General features: G+C 38.4%; 1 long non-coding RNA gene across 1 annotated transcript in view; it reads right to left on the reverse strand.

Moving 5' to 3' along the window:
- LOC135580254 (uncharacterized) overlaps window positions 1-19,155 on the reverse strand; it is a 28,718-nt gene extending 9,563 nt beyond the window's left edge. The window contains exon 1 of the long non-coding RNA XR_010474741.1: window positions 19,040-19,155. This is a non-coding gene — a long non-coding RNA (uncharacterized LOC135580254). The remainder of the gene's footprint in view (window positions 1-19,039) is intronic.
- Between the last annotated feature and the right edge of the window lie 450 nt (window positions 19,156-19,605).

The raw sequence follows: 19,605 nt of genomic DNA on the forward strand, positions 1-19,605 counted from the left end.
TAACTTGATCCTTATTTTGAGAAAAAATGTAATAACCAGATCATTTTAAATTGGCAACTAGAAAATGAGTAACTGTAAAAATCCCTAATGTAACTCACAGCTGTATGTCTCAGAATCACTTATTTTTCAGGTGTGCTTATGCTTACTTAATGGTTTCAGTCTGCGATGGAAAGTATCACTAAAAGCCACCAAGGTTTTTATTCAGTGGAAAATACAGTTTCCTGTGAATCTGTCCAGGTCAGTTCATTTTTCTGAGACCATGTGAACAATTTGCAGATCTTGAATCTGGTATGACCAAGGGGTTTTTATTAAATTGTGGTATGTTGACAGCCTCCATCCTTCTGCCCCTCACTTCTGATTGAGGACAAAATGGAGAGGCTAGAAAAGGGAGGGGAAAGACAGACTCTTTCAGCCTTTTCCTCAGGTGCTGCTGGTTACTGCTGTCAGGGTATAGGCTAGCTGAACTTCCAACTTGATACACAGTCCCAGCACATTTCAGAAGCAGGTCAGAGCGTGGCCGAACATGCAGTTACCCGACTTGGGAGGGTAGAGTGGTGATGGGCATTGTGGCACTCTAAATCATCAGCAATGACAGCCTGGTTACCTGCCTGAACTGTTGTAGTATCCCTCTATCACAACAACACCAAGGTTTTTAATGAGTCAACCAAATCTGTAACTCATTGTAGTTTAAGTCGCTTAGAGTCAGTAGCAAAAAATCCCATCAGTTTCTCTGGATTTACATCAGGCTTGCAGTGCCAAACTTTTTGAGTGCTGACTGCATCTTTGGCATTTGGCAGCTGGTTTTAGTGAAACCAAAAGTGAGCTTTTGAAACACAGCCGTGGTGGTTTCCTCAGAAAAGAGATTACACATGAATACTATGTCTTTCTGAAATGTGGCACACATTTTTGAGATGTTAATGTCTCCCACTGCTATCTTTTTGTGATACAAGAAAGCTTTAATCCTGTTTGCAGAAAAACATGTAATTTCAATAGAATTTTCAGAAAAAATATACAATTTGAAAATTAATTTATCTTCATGTGCAGAACATATTTATCAACAGAATCCTTCAGGTGTGTATGAAGAGACTAAGAACACTGATTTCCCAGAGGCATAGCAAGTAATACAGTAGTGATCTGTTTATAATTTTCAGATTCATACAGAAGTTAGAAGATTACTGAATTTTCTGATTTCTGTGTTGTCATCAGGTAAATTTCCAGTGTGCACCACCATGCCGGAGACTTGATCCATTCAATGGGATATATTACGGTGTAGTTCTTTTTAAGGTGTGTGAGGTATGGTGGGTGCTTGTTGTTGTTGTTGTTTTGTTTGGTTCGTTGGGGTTTTTTTGTTTTTTCCTTAATGAATATTTTAATTATTTGTTCATTTTTGTTATCTCATGAATTCTGTTTCTGCCTGGCTCTAGCTATTAAGCACTACATTTATGACTGCTGCCAATAGTTTGATCTTATGACAGGTGGCATTGAAGTTAACAGCTTATACATTCTACTTTGCACGCCATATATAGATATTTCTACCCTATTCTCCACACGTGATGGTAATTAGAGGGTAAAAAATGCATTAAAGAGTGTGCTAGATTTATATAGATTTTTCTGTTGATGAAATGTGTGCAGTTTACTGCATTTTCAGATTCATTATTCATTCTTTGCGATTATGCACCAAATATCCTCTGCTGATTCTTTCTATCTCCTGTAATGTTGTTGAGAGTATTCATTAGTCAAAAGCAAGTTGGCTTGACAGAGTGCATAAACAGTAATATTTCTATTGAGTTAAAAAGCATATTTCATGACATGTTACTCTGAACATCTGAAATTTTGCATATTTTCATTTTAAAAATTGCAATACTTTTAATATTCAGTTTTTGAGTGAATTTGACCTATTGGAGTGAGTCCAGAGGAAGGTCACAAAGATGATAACAGGGATGGAGCTCCTCTCTTACGAGGACGGTCTGAGAGAGTTGGGGTTGTTCAGCCTGGAGAAGGCTGGGAAAACCTTATAGCAGCTGTCCAGTACCTAAGTGGAGCTTAGTGCTGGAGAGGCACTTTTTACAAGGCTATGTAGTCATAGGACAAGGGGTAATGGTTTTAAACTGAAAAAGGGTAGATTTAGATTAGATAGAAGGAAGGAATTTTTCACCATGAGGGTGACAAAGGACTGGAACAGCCTGCCCAGAGAAACTGTCGATGTCCTCCCCCAGAAGTATTCAGGGACAGGTTGGATGGGGCTTTGAGCAACCTGGTCTAGTGGAGCTAGATGACCTTCATGGTCCCTTCCAACCCAAACCATTCTACGATTCTAATGTACTTCAGCTGATTTACCAGTTAGTTGGTTTTCTAGACTCCTTGTGTTATTTATTTTTTTTATACATAAGTAAAAGCATTTCTGCAGAAAACATCAGCCATTGAGTAGAGCTGATGTGTTAAATAATTGCACCCTGTACAGCTGGCAGAACATCAGCTGGAAGAGGCAAGTTAGATTCTTTACATTTTGCCAAGGATGCCAAGGTTTCTGGACTCCTTCAGGGCCTTAAAACTTTGTTTTCAGTTTTGTCCTCTTAAATATTCTGGTACAGTGTAGTCACTGTTAAAAGGTAACAATATTAGATACTTCTTCATGCCATACAAACTCCTCTCTCTTGCTCTTTTCCTATTGAAATCTCACTTTCTCAATGAAAAGCTCAATGAGAAGGGTTCCAATTAAAAATAAGATAAGAAAAAAACAGATCGGAATCTCTAATTGGGATAAAAATAAGGCTGTAACACCCTAGGAGGTCCCTGGTGTGAGAAGAGTCTCGAGTGGATTAAGAGCCACATCACAAGCCTAGTCTATCCTAACATATCCTTTGGTAGGATACCATCTAGATTATTGCAAATGACTTGGCAGATTCTCCAAAACCTGAGGTCACAATTTGTTGCCTTTCTGGAAGATCAGCTGTAGTCAAACACACAGTGATGTACTCAAAAGAAGAGAAAGCAGGGAAAGAACTTCTCAAAGAAAGTCATATAGAACAATTCAGTTTTGTATCCTGACTTTATACGAATCTATAAAAGTGGCCCAAAGCTAACAGCCAAAAATTACATTTTTGCCTATAGGCATGAGCATTCGTTAATATCTGAATTGGTATATTTCAGTTTCTGTACAATTCTCTGGAGCTGATCAGCTAAGCACTGAAGAATGTTGTTCTTTTGTGTCAAGACCTACAGATTCTCCATTACTTTTGTCTTTTCTTAAAAGACAACCTAATACTACTCTGAATTTTTTAACATGAGAATATTGTTGGTTTTGCAGTTATTATTATTAAATAATTCTTTTCTATGCTCATCTGTAAGTAATTACAATAATTATAGCTACTGAATTAACATCGTTTAAAAATGAAAACAGGAAAAAACAGCCCTAGCAAAGTGCAGTTTTGGGGCTGTGCCTAGACAATCAGTAATTCTGCCAAGAAAAGATGGAGTATTTTGTTTTCAACATGGCAGAGGCTAAGCCAACAATTGTGGAAGGTGACTTCATTTTTATGGTGAATGCATTTGAAACAGTATCTATTTCAAAAGAACAGAATGAGAATTTACTAGACAATGAATAGGAGAATAAAGCAATAGATTCTATGCAAAATCTTCTCAGAGCTTCATGATAGGTCTCAGCTGCAGCCTTCCCCTATGTCTGTATGTATTTCACACAGTATGCATTTCACACTGTGAATATTAGGCCTGGAAGAAAGTAAAATAACGTAGCTGAGATGCAGCTTATGACTGTGAAGGTGAAATTTTGCCGTAAGTTTTAATGCATTTTTTACATTAACATTTAAAATGTATAGCACTTTTAGAATTTCGGACATTTTCACATTCCTCCATAAAGCCAAATATATTGTTAAATATTGTTTGGCCTAAAACATTTCAAGATGTTCTGCAACCTTTTGGGAAATTTTTTTGTTTAAATAACTTTTCACTTGAGAATGTTATTCCAAAAAAACTAATGTTTTTCAGCAACAAGAACAAAATCATTCTGGTGATACCGTATTTTAAAGCTCAGTGAAATAGTTTTCAGTTGTCGGTATGTCTCCTTTAGACACTTCCAGAAATATATTTAATATTTGTTTTCAAATTATGGTGTTCAGAATTCTGTTTTGACTAAATACTTGAAAACACCATGTGGAATTTACAAAATATAAATGGTTGTCCCATTGATTATTCTTCTAAGCATTGTGCTTCAGAATGTGTTTATTTTAAAATGCACTTTTTTTTTTTTTTTTTTTTTTCATTTTAGGTTCATAGAAATAACATTTGGGAAGCTTTAACACAGAAGAAAGTGATTTTCTAAGAAAGGCTGATTTTTTTGTGAGTCAGCAAAGTATTGTCTTTGGTAAATCATCATATAAAAGGAGGCTGTTTTCCTGAACATGTGTAAGTATGCACTTTGGGGGAACAAAAAGTAAAATCAACAAAAAACCCCAAACAACAACAACAACAAACATGAAACACCCACAAAAACCACACCACAAACAAACAAGCAAACAAACAAAAAAGCACCACACAACCACAAAACTTTGGAGCATAAAGACATTAATTGTTTTCCAAATGTTCAAATAGTGCACATCTTATTTAGGGAGATGGAAGTTAGAAAAGTTTCGAGCAAATTTCACTCATCTTATTTTGTACACTTGTAACATTCTTCATTTAATTCTTCATGCATCATTCATACAATTCCAAAAATTAGAACTAAATTTCTGGGAATATGGATGTATTCCTATGATAATAAAATCTGATTTTTAAAGAGAACAAATCTGGGGCAGCACACACATGTTAAACCACAGCTGAAACATTGCTCTGATTTCTGCAGTTGTAGATATGTCTAAAAGGTCAACATTATTATGGTTTTAGGTATCCTTATGAGCACGCAAAAGTTAGCAGTCACTGACGTTGCACACTTGTATTTTTCTGAAGCTATTTAAAGCTTACTAGCAGAACTTTATGATTAGCTATTATTCTGTTGGGCATTAGCCAGACTTGAGAGAAACCAAGATTAGCTAATAGATAGGGTATTTGAGCTTTTAGCCTATGGGTAAATGACGTAAGCATGCAAAGAGAGTTTTACTCGTATACTGGGAATCTAGGAGCTATTTTGTTGTTATTGTCCAAAAGTTGCAAGATTAGGTTATTAGTAGTACCCACAATTATAAAATAGCTAAAGCTCCATAAAGGACAAATTCTACAGGTGTAGGCTTCCATTATGGTAATTAGAGATGCAGTCAGTATCGCCCTGGAGTCTAGAGAAGAACTAACCTCATCTTGTCATTCTAGGCACACATCTAATTCAGCACCTACTGTGTAGACATCTAATGCTGGGTGAGATTAATCGCACCCTGGATGTTGCTTAGGTTACATTCATTCCATTTGACTCTGAACTGGCATTTGAGTCTACTTTTCCTTATGTGAATTCAAGACTTTGTTCATGGGCCCTACAAGGAGAAGTAACTGAAGTTCATGCTGTACCCAAGCATGAACTGAAAGTGTATTTAATTGCATCTCAGTCATCCTTGCTTGTCCTGTCAACTCCTTGCAACGATACTGTTTCCTGGGCGGTTGCTGCCAGGCTGTCATCTCAGGCAGCCTAAGCTTGGGTTCCTGCAAACTGTGCAGCTACCAAGCCTAAACAGAGGGATATTGCATGTGATAACACAGATGGAAAGAGCTGATGGAAAGAGCTAGGGCTTGTCTCATTTTGCTGCATAAGTGAATTCTATAATGAGTACTGAGACTCACTGACATGACATATCATGCTAGTTATTTTAGGATATATCAATTGCTTTCTGGATCTATCAGCCTTTCTCAGTTGATGCATGTGTGGTGTGAGCTTAGACAAGCTGCCAAATTTTTAGGCACTGTCTAACAAATACTGGAGTACATACAGAACAGAAATGGGAAGTATGGCAACACTGTACAAAGCTCTGTCGTTTATCTTCAAATTACAGAATCACAGAATCACAGAATGTTAGGGATTGGAAGTGACCTCAAAAGATCATCTAGTCCAATCCCCCTGCCAGAGCAGGAACACCTAGATGAGGCTACACAGGAAGGTGTCCAGGCAGGTCTTGGATGTCTCCAGAGAAGGAGACTCCACAACCTCCATGGGCAGCCTGTTCCAGTGTTCTGTCAACCTCACTGAGAAGAAGTTTCTTCTCAAATTTCAGTGGAAGCTCCTGTGTTCCAGTTTGTACCCATTACCCCTTGTCCTACCATTGGTTGTCACCAAGAAGAGTCTGGCTCCATCCTCCTGACACTCACCCTTTATATATCTGTAAACATTAATGAGGTCACCCCTCAGTCTTCTTTCCTCCAAGCTAAAGAGACCCAGCTCCCTCAGCCTTTCTTCATAAGGGAGATGCTCCACTCTCTTAATCATCTTTGTTGCTCTCTGCTGGACTCTCTCCAGCAGTTCCCTGTCCTTCTTGAATTGAGGGGCCCAGAACTGGACAGAATATTCCAGATGTGGTCTCACCAGGACAGAGTAGAGGGGAAGGAGAACCTCTCTGGACCTACTAACTACCCACCTTCTAATACATCCCAGGATGCCATTGGCCTTCCTGGCCACAAGGGCACAGTACTGGCTCATGGTCATCCTGTTGTCCACCAGGACCCCCAGGTCCCTTTCCCCTACACTGCTCTCTAATAGGACATTCCCTAACTTATACTGGAACCTGGGGTTGTTCCTACCCAGATTCAAGACTCTACACTTGCCCTTGTTATATTTCATTAAACTTTTCGCTGCCTAACTCTCCAGCCTGTCCAGGTCTCGCTGGATGGCAGCACAGCCTTCTGGAGTGTCAGCCCCTCCTCCCAGCTTGGTGTCATCAGCAAACTTGCTGATAGTGCACTTTATTCCGTCATCCAAATCATTGATGAATGTATTGAATAATACAGGCCCCAGTATTGACCCTTGAGGCATTCCACTAGATACATGCCTCCAGCTATACTCTGCCACATTGAGCACGACTCTCTGACTTCTTCCCTTCAGCCAGTTCGCAGTCCACCTCCCTACCCGATCGTCCAGACCACACTCCCTCAACTTAGCTGTGAGGATGCTGTGGGAGACTGTGTCAAATCCCTTACTCAAATTCATACTCTACAGAAATGTTGTAGCTTCTAAGGCATGCAAACTATTAATATAAGATGTCTTTCAACTAGTGGGTATAAGTACTGTTGGCACCCCAGGAGATTTCGTGAGCTTCTACTCCAGCAGTCACCTTGTGTTTTTGGTGAGATTAGCACTAAGTTATGCACCAGCATAACCACGCTATGTAATGAGCTGGCTTCATTTTGTCTGTGCCAGTTGCAATTTACCGTTGGAAAAATAATCTGGTAGTTTGATTGTGTTCACTGCAGGGCATGTGGGCAGGACAACTTCATTAAAATCACATTTTGTATTACTTCTGTGTTATTTACAGTTATTTTCCAAAACCATAATAATGAAGTCTAATAAGGACAGTTTTATAACAGACGAGTTTTTTTGTTTTGTTGAAATTCCAGAGCAAATAAGTGAACTTCAACTTCTTTGAACTTTTTTTATGGTATTCTGGAATGGGATCGCACCAAATTGCTACTTCCTTATTAAACTGGTGTATGTACTTTGGCCAACACAGATGTCAAATAAATAAATTATGTTTATTTTTTATTTGCCAAAAAAAAAGTAACTTTCCTAATATGTCTTTTTGTGGCAAATTTCTCCAAACACAGATCACACATTCATGGTTAGATTTCAGCAAAATGTGATTTTATCCCTCTACCTGATTTTACTTACATTAAAAAAGTATGTATTTTCTCCATTTTCACTTTTAGTGTTTGGCTCTTAGTTACTCTTTCAGAAATGTTTTAATTTTTCTTTTTCCTTTTATTTGGTGCTGATTTACACATACATATGAAAGCCATTCTTGAACTTCTGACTCATGCCCAAAGCCTGCAGCTTCATTGAATAACGGACATAAATCTGAATAAGGGGGAAAAAAGCTTATTCCTTACAGTAAAATACAACTGGTCAACAACCCTTAGTTCTCAGTCATCATTTATTGACCCTGTTTCTGGGAAAAATTCCATCAGGCTACTCAGATTCTTGGCTTGAGCCATTAGCTAAATCTTCAGCAGTGTTGATGGTCTTCTCTTTGGATACATTGAAGTCAAAACCCTGACAGTTTAATTCCAGAGTTCACTACTGTTCCTAACCTCTGGTTAACAATGTATAAAACAATCAGCATCATCAGAAGTCTATAGCTGCTCATATTACTATGCTCTGCTTAGATAACACAATAATAAAAAGCTGCTTGGAGCTCTTATTTTGAGCACAGTTGTAAGCTCATCACAATTTTGCTACCATAGCACAGAAGCAAAAAGAAAGGCAGTAATAAAACAGATGTTCCATAAGTTTTTCCTGTATGCAAAATGATATTTTGTCACTTTTTTTTTTCTTCCTGTTTCCTTTAGAAATCTTTGTTTTCTTTAGAAATCATATCAAACCCAAGTGATCTTTGCTTCCTCAGTTCATGAGACTGTCAGTGTGTAGATAGTTCTTGAAGGTAGTACAAGACAAGAAGATTGTCTCAGCAACTAGAAAGCATTATAAAGACATTTCTCTTTGCCTTACTTAGACATCTTAACTTTTCCTTTATAGCTCAATATTATGGGATGTGTAGGGACAGCCAGAATATAATGCGTGCATGCCCGCATGCGTGGAGGGAAGAGACATTCTACGTATTTCATCTTTTCTGTTGCCGTGCTTTCACAAACTGGCACCTATAGTGTCTGCAGAGACAGAAATTGAAAATGATGTCACCCATCATATTTCTCAATAAACTCTCGATGCATATTTTAAACCATTCACATTCTTTCTATTCAAATCTCTATTGTATTAAGTTATGAATACATTCTGTAAACAAATCTGTTATTGTGAAACTGCACATGCAGAATGAAGTCTTTTGTGTCTAAGTTGACAGTTCATAGTCACTTTGTATGAACTTATGTTATTTAAAATGTGACATTTTTCTTTATGTCTGAATTCTCAGTGGTAATATTAAACAACTTTTATTTTTCTTGAACAAAGTTCATTTAGTTTCAGAAGGTATTAGTGGGGTCTTTTTTCAAATAGTCTAAGTGATTCCACTTAGAGACCCTGCAATCCATACAGATTTAGTGAGACTTTGCTGCAAGACCTATCACTTCATCGAAATGCAACAGAATATCAAGATGACAGCAGAATATCAACCTGTCAGTAGTCATTGCGCATGTACAACATGAATGAGACCCCTTTGTTCTGCAACTGTGAAACAAAACGCTGTTAGTAACTTCAAAGCATCTTTTAATTTCTAGTGTTTGTTTTCCACAGTATTTTGGGTTTGGGTGACAAGGTTTTGGAAGTGGGGGTGCTACAGGAGTGGCTTCTGTCAGAGGATGCTAGAAGCTTCCCCCCATGTCTGATGGAGCTAGTGCCAGCTGGCTCCAAGATAGACCTGCTGCTGGCCAAGCCCAAGCCCCTCAGCAATGGTGGTAGCACCTCTGTGATAACATAGTTAAGAAGCAGGAAAAAAAACCCAACAACCTGCACAACAGCAATTGCAGCTGGAGAAAGGAGTGAGAACATGTGGGAGAAATGACTCTGCAGAAACCAAGGTCAGCGAAGAAGGAGGGCAGGAGGTGCTCCAGGTGCCAGAGCAGAGATTCCCCTGCAGCCCATGGTGCAGACCATGGTGAGGTTGGCTGTCCCCCTGCAACCCATGGAGGTCCACAGTAGAGCAGAGATCCACCTGCAGCCCATGGAGGCTCCACGCAGGAACTGGTGGATGTACCCTGAAGGAAGCTGCAGCCCAGGGAGAGCCCACACTGGAGGAGGCTCCTAGCAGGACCTGTGACCCCATGGAGAGGAGCCAATGCGGGAGTAGACTTTTTGGCAGGACTCGTGACGCCATGAGCAACCCATGCTGGAACAGTCTTTTCCTGAAGGACTGCGTCCTGTGGAAAGGACTCGAGTTGTTCATGGAGAAATGTCTCCTGTGGGACTGACCCCACACTGGAGGAAGGTAAGGGTGTGAGGAGTCCTCTCTCTGAGGAGGAAGGAGAGGCAGAGACAACATACGTCTAACTGACCACAATCCCTATTCATCATCTCCCTGCACCCCGTAGGGGGAGGAAGTAGAGAAATTGGGAGTCAGGTTAAGCATGGGAAGAAGGGAGGCGTGGAGGGAAGTTGTTTTTTAAGATTTTGTTTTATTTCTCATTATCCTACTCTGATTTGATTGGTAATAATTTAAATTAATTTTCCACAAGTCAAGTCTGTTTTCCTTGTGATGGTAACTCTTGAGTGATCTTGTTAGTAACCAAACCAGTTTTACAAAATGTTCCTGAAAGGATGAATCAGTTTTGTAATCTGTCCCTGAGAGGATGTTCAAGCATATCGTGTTCGAGTATACTCTTATCTTAGCAACATAGCTTTTATCTTAGCCTAAATACGCATAGAGTGAGGACACTGCACATGATCAAAATAGTTCCAAGATGTTGCAATCGATGTTGTAATCAATACTAAGTAACCGTTATGTATCTTAATGAATATATGAATATGTATGTGAATGGACTGTATAAATACTGTGTAACTTAAACTGACCTGCGAAGCCAGCTTTGGGTGCGAACCCCTGGTTTCCCAGCGCTGAAATAAAGCACCGCATGTAACTACGCCCGTGGTTATGTGTCCTGGTTGCTAACAATCTCCCTGTCCTTATCTCAGCCCACAAGTTTTTTGCTATATTTTCTGTCCCCTGTCCAGCTGGGGAGGGGGAGTGATAGATTGGCTTTGGTGGGCAGATATCTTCCAACCAGGACCAACCCACCACATAGTGAAAACCATCAGAAAATACCCAAAGCATAGTGTCATTTTGGAGAGCTGATTACGATACAAGTCAGCTTCAATAAATAAATAACCAACCAACCAACCAACCAACCAACCAAATAAATAAATAAATACACACATATGGGTGTGTTTTTGTGTGTTTTTGTTGTCATTGGTTTGGTTTTGTTTTTTATTTTGTTGTTGGTTTTGTTTGTTTGTTTGTTTGTTTTGTTTGTTTGTTTGTTTTCAATTAAAACAGACAGGATACTTCAATGTTTCACACATTGTGAAACAGTTCCACTTGTTATGCTCATGCTGTGGTGAATTGTCAAGATTCCCCTTGCTAGATCTCTGTGAAGCACTGATTGTTTCTATAAATGTGGCTTAGTTTCAGCTGGATAAATCTTACAAGATATCAATAATTTTATCAATAAGTGTTGTCTTTTACCTGACATGCTCTTCACTGGCTAATCACAAATAATTGGAAAAATTGTTTCCAAATATAATATATAGATGTTATTTTCTTTTAATTACTCGTTCACAGTATTCACAAGGTGTTATTTTGAGTTTCATTACTCAGAAGTTGATTCAAGAATTCTTCATCAAATAATGTAAGAAAGAAGCACTAAGAAATTTATTAACTATAAAATTCGGTGTGTATGATTGCTATGTGCATGCACAGAATCACAGAATGTTAGGGATTGGAAGGGACCTTGAAAGATCATCTAGTCCAATCCCCCTGCCGGAGCAGGTGGGTGTTTACACCTATGACTATGATTACTCAAGAAATATTTTTGTTTTCTGTTTGGAACAGGTATATTTCATACAAAATATTATGCCACAGCATGATACTAAACCTCCCAAAACGATGGTGGGAAACTGTGAGAAAACTGGAAATTAAACAGAACTAGATTATTTTATTGTGTTTTATACCTTGTTCCATCTTCTCTTGCATAAAAGAACATTGCATTTGGCAAGCCAGCCTGGAACAAAGTTTAAAAGCAGCTAGGCTTTCTTCCTCAGAGAATACAGAAAAAATAGGCAGACTTGACTTTCTGAACTATCAGAGTCTGAATTTAAATTTTTTTATTAACTTTTTTTTCTGCATGAAAGTAATGGTTATGTGTTCTGTATATGGATGTAACCATGCATGTTTCCTTTTTCCTTAGTATTATTTATTCTTTGAATTTATCAGTCCATTTAAGTCACACTAAATTAACTCTTCAGGCATTAAGAACATCTCGGATTAAATTTCTGTCTGTACAGAAAGAACAGACTGTTTCTAAACCACACTACTGGCACTTAAAACCAAGAGGCTCATCAGTATGCTTTAAAGCAAGACGGAGGAGAAAAATGGCAGACGCAGAAAAGTACATGGTGTGGGAGTTTCATGATTGTTAGACAATGCTGTTGTTCCAGAATAAAATAAAAAAATTAAAAAATAATAATAAAAAAAAAAATAGAAAGAGAGGGCCAAGCTGATGTTAGATTAGCTATCTGTTAAAGAGCACGTAGAATCAAATCAAATAAAAAAATAACCACCTCAGTAGTTAACAAGAATTTGTATTGATTTAAATTCCAAGACTAGCTAGGAAAACTCCAGTGTAAGTTTATATTTATCAGGTACACATACAAAATGGCAACAACAACTGCAAATTAGAGAGAGTAAAAGCAATGAAACCAGAAAGCACTATGGAAACCCATCACAGAATCACAGAATGTTAGGGATTGGAAGTGACCTCAAAAGATCAGCTAGTCCAATCACCCCGTCAGAGCAGGAACACTTAGATGAAGTTACACAGGAATGTGTCCAGGCAGGTTTTGAATGTCTCCAGAGAAGGAGACTCCACAACCTCACTGGACAGCCTGTTCCAGTGCTCTGTCACCCTCACTAAGAAGTTTCTTTTCAAATTTCAGTGGAACCTCTTGTGTTCCAGTTTGAACCCATTACCCCTTGTCCTACCATTGGTTGTCACCGAGAAGAGCCTGGCTCCATCCTCCTGACACTCACCCTTTATATATTTATAAACATTAATGAGGTCATCCCTCAGTCTCCTCCAAACTAAAGACACTCAGCTCCCTCAGCCTTTCCTCATAAGGGAGATGCTCCACTCCCTTAATCATCTTTGTTGCCCTACGCTGGACCCTCTCCAGCAGTTCCCTGTCCTTTTTGAACTGAGGGGCCCAGAACTGGATACAATATTCCAGATGTGGTCTCACCAGAGTGGAGTAGAGGGGAAGGAGAACCTCTCTGGACCTACTAACCACTCCCCTTCTAATACACCCCAGGATTCCATTGGCCTTCCTGGCCACAAGGGCACAGTGCTGGCTCACGGCCATCCTGCTGTCCACCAGGACCCCCAGGTCCCTTTTCCCTACACTGCTCTCTAATAGGTCATTCCCAAACTTATACTGCAACCCATGTGTACTGGGTGTCTGCAATATGAAGAACAAACTCACAGACATCATCAGTGACTGTTTCATACTCTAACAGGCCTGCATCCCATTTCAGAATATGCAAATGTTTGATTGTTTTTTCAGTAGCATCCAGGGTCTTTTTTGGAATCCTACAGCTGAAGAGGTCACCATTATAGTGATTCAGCAGTCTCATAGGCTCCAAAAGACCAAAAATTTTAATGAACTTTTGCTTAGCAGTAAGGAGGTAATTGACATAAAAATAAGAAAACGTTAAAAAGAGACTAAAAAAGCAGCTGAGAGAATTTAATCTTTCCAAGGCATACTGATACAATTAAGGATATCATCCTGGAGCCAGGAGGTCAAAATATACTAACTGATACAGTCCTGAGAATGGCCAAAAGGCAGCTGGCAGGACTGAACAGCAGAGAAAGGGAAGAAGGTTTTTCGACATAAATCAGCGTTCTTTCAGAAGCTTAAGTCCTGTCAAATTGTGGAAAGGAGAAAGATTCATGAACTTAGGTAGATTACATATGAAAATACAATAGCGTGGGCTAAAAATAGATTGTAAAGAACAACCAGTAAAAGGAACAAAAAATTGTAATGAATCTTCAAACACTGCAGGAGCCAGAAGTCTGCCAGACAACTGTGAATGACCAGGAGACAAATTCATACATAGATTCTCATTCTTCTACATTCCTTTTGCTATTGTTAGTAGCCTCTGTACAATGTAGTTATACTGGAAGTTTAGCCAAAGTCCTCGTCTGCATGAGAAAGACAACTGTGTTTTTATAATGTGAGATTTGGTTGCAGAAAGGAGCAACAGGGTTACCATTTCTTTACATAAAATGCAGTTATTGGCAAGGAGCTAAGATTGAATTACTGATCAGATTTTGCTGAATCACAAAATATTTATGTATTTTTTAATTTACTGATGCTTCTGATTCTAGGTTTTTCAAAACAGATATTTCCTTCTGGAAGATGTAATGAATATTAGGCCTAAATTAAAAATGCTTTTTCTGTACTCAATGAACATATTGTAAACTGTTGGAGATAAAGAATATCTGCTCACTCATTATTAACTCTGTTTAGGTACAAGTTTCTTCTTCCCGTCTTATGACTTATTCTCCCCTCCCTTTCTTGTTCCTACAGAAAAGCAATATAAATTAAAACAGTATGAATTTACACTGCTAAATTCCTACAAATAGTTTAACTATTCAATTGATGTTGATTAATATGGAGCTCGAGATAAATTATTTTTTAAAAAATGCAAAATAGACTGCACTAGGGAAACTAGCATGCCTCTGTTTACAACATAACTACAAAATAAAGTACTCATGCCTAGCATGTTTTATTTACCAAATCTTTGTCTGTGGCCATAAATAAATTACACTAATAGATGTTCTTCTCTCCCTTGTGATGTAGTCTACTATATGTGAGGGTCAGTGATTTGAGGGTAAAGCCTGATCCACCTTTGGGTTACTATACTAAGGAGAGATTTGCCAAAATCTTGCAAGAATCAACATTTTGTATTGCATGAGTCTATAGGGACAATTGCATATTGAGTATCAGTTCTGGTGAGGGAAGATCTATTCCTTTGCTTTCTTCTAAAACCTGATATTCCATTTCTTTGATAAAAAGCCTTTAAACAGGAGAGTGACTTACCTCATCTTTTTACAACATTGATGGGAAAGCTGCACAGAGAAAGCTGAGAGCTATCATGATTTATTAGTGTTCGACATTCTTCTGTGACCACAGGCTAACTTTTGTTTATGTTTCTTATAAATTCAACATTATACCAGCACGTTTCTCTCATTTGTCATATCAATATTCTTTTTCCATTTGCTTTAGTTATAAAACTGAAATTAAATGTGTTTGGACCTCATGTATGTTTGTCCTCTGACATAATTCCTGCGATCTTCTTTGTGTTTTTTTTTTCTCATAGTGCTTCTCAATATTTCTCATAATGCTCAATCTTCCTATTCTTCGGATATTATTCCTGCTTGAATAGAAATGTTAGAAAATAACTATCCCGTATAACTAAAATGCCTGTGGCATATATAGAACTGATCATTCTGCCTCTTGTTTGAATTCAAAGATGCCAAAGAAGACCTCCTTCATCTAAAATACTTGTCTCTATCCCTGAACTATTTACTGTTTTAAGAAGGATTTGAAAGACTTTTCAAGAAAAAGAAACCTCAGAGATCCTTGGGCTCATTGAAATGAAGACCATGTGGATAGTTTCAACTCCTCAAAGCTTCTGCTACAAAAGAAAATAGTTTACCATCTAGTTCAAATTAATAATACATGCTTGCAGGAGTTGTTGCTAAAATAATCTTGGTTTAGTTCCCTTTTCTTTCCACTGGTATTAGTCTTCTGGTCTAGGTGCAAGAGGAAAAAATTCAGAAGCAGCTGTGTGAAGGCTATTCCAGCAACAGCTGGCTTATAGAGGGAATAGGGGGCCTAGAAATGGCTGTCTCGCTCACTTGCATCCAAGTATACTCACATGGTATGTTTTAATGTTAAAGTTTCATTTAGCAAAGTCAAATAAGATGCTCAGTCCAGCTATAACAGAAATTCTTGAATTTAAAACAGTCACTAGTGAAGCATTAGGCAGTTCAGAAGCAAGGTGCAGTCATGAAAGCCAGAACCACCATCTGTTCTTGGCAGATGACAAGTTCATCCTTCTCATCTCCATTTGCACAATCGTTGGGATAAGGGAGTCTAGTTTTGCCTTGTAGTTTTATAAGAAAGTAACTTGTCACAACAATTTAAGTTTTCTGATTCCATGAGGGGTAGAGATCTTCCTAGGTTTTCTGGGAAGCCCACAAGAGTAGAAGTACTAGTAGTAACAGATGGATGGAAAGTAGGAAGATAAACTATGTGTTAACTGTTGGTACAAATACAGTTTAACGTAACTATTTGCGGCTGTATTTTTACTATCTCATGGCAAAGACTGAGAATTCTTTGCCTAAACATTTATGTAGGGGTGATCAGTAAATCTTGTTGTGTATAAATTGTCTCATTTTTTATTCAATTCTAAGGTGCGTATGAATTATCCACAACAGTCTTAATGCAACACCCAGCCCATCAGATGTAAAGCTGACAGTTTCTTGATGACCTTTCAACACCAACCAACCAGAACAGAGTTAACTGATTCTCTGTTGGCTATTCAAACAGCAACTGGGGGAAAACAAAAACAAACAAACAAATAAACCAAACAACACTCACCTACAATCAGTTTTATGGCCTCTGTTCAGAAATATTTTATTACCTTAAAATATTGGTCATTTTGCCAAAACTGGAAACCAATTACTGCAAAAACATTTTAAGATAAGCAGGATTAGTATTTCTTCTTTGAGGATAATTTATTCCAGACATATTACTTATTTTGTTAAATAAATGAGGATTGCATTGATTTAACATACTTGGAGTGCAGAAGATGAAAGCAAAATGAGTGTTGTCCTTAAGCATTATCAGAAGTGCTGTATGGCTTGTAAATTGGTCATGAGCATAACACCCTTAGCTATAGTTTCATTACCTTTATTATATCAGGACTTAGCAGCTTGCAGAAAATTTGTATTTTTATCCATTACCTTATCAGCAAAACTTTCCTCAGAAGACAGACCAATAGAACACAATCTTTGTTCTAAGAAAAGGGGTGCATAAGAAGCTAATATGAGAGTACAAACCATTAGTCACTGGTAAGGTTGCAAAATAACCATTCTTCTAAACAAAGGATGACCACCTGCATTTACTTTTCCAGAAACAACTGCATCCCATCAGATAGCATTTATGAACAGAATGTGATTGATAAGCTAATCACTGAGTAGTTATTTACTGTAACCTTCACCCCTGAAAAATACCCACATTTCTGAGCTACATTTGTGTTTTCCAGGTCTTGGTCTAGGTACACAGTTCACCTCTGCCTCCACTCCAGTGCATACTTAATGGCTTAGATTTTGTACAAATTAAGCCTGTGAGAGTGGTCCAATAGAGGAGCCATGGAAGAGCCATCAAGGAGTTTCCAGTACCCTGTAACACTCTCCAGCATGTACATTTCAAGACAAACTGTACAGTGCAGTACCACTGGCAAAAGGAGCTGAAAGCACAGTCAGAATCTTTGTGGAGTTACCTTTTAATTGTAGCATTTCATCCCAACTCCACATTGAGAGTCATGGACTATCTGACTCTGATATTTTGTCTCTGCTTCTGAAGTGGGAGATATATATTTAAGGTGTCCTCATTAACATCCAGAACTCCTTTTCATTTGTGCCAAGTGAGTAGCACAGAGCATGATACCTGAACTGTTCTGTTCCTGACAGTTACACAGGCAAAATCAGTGGTCTAACCTACTGCATAAGGAAAAAAGGTTAAGTCTAGAACCCACTGCCATGGAGGTTCAGAATCTTCTTTTTTTTAGTTAGTTCCTGAAAATTTCTGTAAGTTCTGTAAAGTTTCTGTAGCACATTGTCAAATTAATTACAATGTAGTCTGGCTGATGAGAATCGTGATATTTCCTTGCCACCCATCACTTCTTGCAATCATTTCATCACGTACACCTCATGAATTATTTCACAACACACGTCTCCCTCCAGCACCAGCTCACTCTGTCATACCACCTGTTTTGAAAAATTGCTGCTGCCTTCCTATGACTACTATGGCAATTTTTTTCCCCTTCTCCAAAACCTCTTTGGCTCAGTTGCAAGGCTCTTACTCCAGAAAAGACGCATGCATAATTTAAAAGAGAACCAGTGTTACATAACAATCCCAGGTTCACTTCAATCATGATGTAAAAAAGTCAGTCAAGAAAACAGAATTTTGCATATAATACTTTTATGGGTGTAAATGGCCCTGAGACTGTGAAGAGTCAAAACTGAAGCCTCCGTTTTAGATACTTACAGCCTGTTCCATGTTCCAAACATTATTCTTGAATTTTCTATTGAGAGATGGTTGAAAATAGAAAAGGGCACACTTTTTGTCATTTTTTATTGTTATCCTATATCTTCACCATGTGGAAAGGTGAAGTAATTTAATATGGCTACTTCTTATTGGCTCACTGGAGAACTAGTTTCCATCAAGGTCTTTTATTTTTTGTTTTTTTGGGAGAAGTATGTTGGGACTTTCAGGGCATGAGACAGGTTCTGGCAGATGCTGTACGAGAACAAAAAGAGACAGAAACCATGTAGTTAACAATAATTTTATGCCATTAAATTCTTATGTATATCTTCCAGCCCACATATTTTTTCTACATAATTCCAAATGGATATTTTTAACATCACTTTCTGGCATGGTGGGGGGAGTAAAACTGTAAATATAAAATGAGCACAAATGAAACCAATTTTCCTGTAGAAGACTTACTATTTATACTTGTAGTGGGCATTATGTCCCTTTACCAGAAAAGGCACAATTATTTTTTTTCTACATCTTTTTATTTTAGTAAAAATCAGAAAAGACCCCCATCTATATTACTATCTGCCAATGTGACCCAAATTTAACACTACCAAAGATCTCTCCAAGTGATTTTGAAGATGGAAAACTTTTTCTTCATTGTTTGTGTCACGGTTTAAACCCAGTGGGCAGCTCAGCACCACACAGCCACTTGCTCACTTTCCCTGGTGGGATGGGGAGAGAGAATCAGAATGGTGAAAGAAAAAACTCGTGGGTTGGGATAAAGACAGATTAATAGGTAAAGCAAAAGCTGTGCACACAAGCAAAGTGAACAAGAGATTAACTCACTGCTTCCCATGGTCAGGGAGGTGTTCAGCCATCTCCATGAAAATCAGGCTCCATCACTTAGCAGTTACTTGGGAAGACAAACCCCATTGCTCCAATGGTCCCTCCCTTTCTTCTTCTTTCCCCAGCTTTTATTTCTGTGCATGATGTCATATGGTGTGGAATATCCCCTTGGTCAGTTGGGATCAGCTGTCCTGGCTGTGTCCCCTCCCAAATTCTTGTGCATCCCCAGCCCACTTGCCAGTGGGGTGGTGTGAGCAGCAAAAAATTCCTTGACTTTGTAAAGGCACTGCTCAACAATAACAAAAATATCCCTGTGTTATCAACACTGTTTTGGCCACAAATCGAAAACACAGCACTGTATGAGCAACTATGAAGAAAATGAACTCTTTCTCAGCCAAAAGCAGTAAAGCTGCTTATGAATGTCACGTTCATTGTCCATTTCCAATGCTCCCTATTTGGCACAATATTGGTAGTGAAACATTTTCTTCTAAAACAATGAAAATCCCACACAGTAGCTCCTGACCATAAGTGTCACATCTTTTGTGTAAACAGCGGAGATTGAACCC

The sequence above is a fragment of the Columba livia genome, chromosome 1 (assembly GCF_036013475.1).
Source record: "Columba livia isolate bColLiv1 breed racing homer chromosome 1, bColLiv1.pat.W.v2, whole genome shotgun sequence".
NCBI classification, from domain to species: domain Eukaryota; kingdom Metazoa; phylum Chordata; class Aves; order Columbiformes; family Columbidae; genus Columba; species Columba livia.